This window comes from Phoca vitulina, unplaced genomic scaffold (genome assembly GCF_004348235.1).
Source record: "Phoca vitulina isolate PV1807 unplaced genomic scaffold, GSC_HSeal_1.0 scaffold8, whole genome shotgun sequence".
NCBI classification, from domain to species: Eukaryota; Metazoa; Chordata; class Mammalia; order Carnivora; family Phocidae; genus Phoca; species Phoca vitulina.
In genome coordinates, this window is record NW_022589711.1 from 71,424,897 (window position 1) to 71,426,570 (window position 1,674).

The following is a 1,674-nucleotide window of genomic DNA, read 5'->3' on the forward strand; positions in this document are numbered from 1 at the left end:
AAGGACAAAGGCCCCTCAGGTGAGGGTGGAATCAGGATGGGACAGCCAGCGCTGCTGGTTGTGGCTGGGTTCATTGCCAGTGGTCTTTTTTTCTTTCCCACCTAACCCACTGACCTTGGTCAGCTGTGGGGCTGTAGCGGGGGGCTACTGTCTTGTTCCATTGCTGTCTGTTCCTGGGTAAACCTGGGCCACACCCTGCTCTAATTTGAAAAGAAAATGCAAAAAGAAAAAGATGCCCAATTGTGACGTCTAAAATAGTACTCCAGGTATTTTGAATATCCCATCTCCCTGGCATGGAGGTGGGCTCTCCGAGGTCATTTTTAGGAGCCCCTATGCAAAGGTTCTTGAGTCATTCTAGAACATAGTATTACAAAAAGACCTATTTTATAGGGAAGAAGCCATGAACAATGTAATTTCAAGAATACCTATTAGGCTCTGTCCCAAGGACAGGATCTAAATTTTATTAACAAAATCTAAAATTCCAGGAGGGAGTCAGGGATGGAGTAACTGGGTGATGGACATTAAGAGGGCACGGGATGTAATGAGCACTGGGTGTTGTATAAGACTGATGAATCATTGAACTCTACCTCTGAAACTAATAATACACTACATGTTAATTAATTGGATTTTAATTTTTTAAAAATGCCAAAAAAAAGATCTAAAATTCCATTGATGGTTTTATCCCCAGTTTAAGTATTCAACCCTCCCTTAAAATGTAAGCAAATCCCAGGAGGGACAATAGATTGACCCTTATGAATCTTTAGCCTCAAATCACACCAGACCCATTCCTTACCTCCATCCCCTACATCTTTTGCGCCAGGTAAACCAGAATTCACTGCTGGAGCCAACCCTAGGCTTTTTCCAGCCTTCATTCCTGGAGACTTTTGAGCTTGTTTTTTCTACCTGGGACACTCTTCCCTTTCCTCTTTTTTTAGCTAACTCCCCAGGCTAAAAATCCAGGCTCCAAATTTGTTCTCCGAGGCAGGCATAGTCCATTGGAGCCTTCCCTGACTATCTGGGTCCCTCCTCCCTGGCGGCCCTTACCCCGGGGTGTTCTCTGGCTTACAGGTTAAGCCTCCATCAAAGACAGGAGCTGTGTCTTGCTCCTCTTCGAATCTCCCATCTGGAACAGTATCCGACCTGGAGTAGGCTCTGCTTATGGAGTGAGCGAACGTTTTACTGCCAGTGTGTTTTTTGTGGGGTGGCAGAGGAGGGCTGGAGTGGAAAAGGGAAGATGCCAGGAGAAAAAGCAGCAATACGTGAAGAGAGGAGGCCGGGCTCACTGAAGGCAGACTCTTCTGGGCGACAGTTTTGCAAAGGGCCAGATAGTTGAGAGACATGCTAAAATCCTCCTTTACTGTCGTCCCTTAGAAGGTAACTGTAATTGACTGCTGAAATAACAAATGTATTGACACATTTGATGCATTTGCCGGAGTGGTTTTAAATGACCTGTATCTCACACAATAAAATAGGGCAAAGTTAAAAACCAAGTTTGCTTTAGATTTGTATCTGCCACCATCTGTTGGTTCCCGGATCCTGGCTTACGTCATTCTTATTTTTACATTAAACATTACCAGTAATAAAAACAAAGGAAGGGGGGAATAAAAACTCATGTAGGGAAATTCTGATTTCACACAGGCTTGACAGTCTTTTTCTTCTCAGTGATCCTAGAAA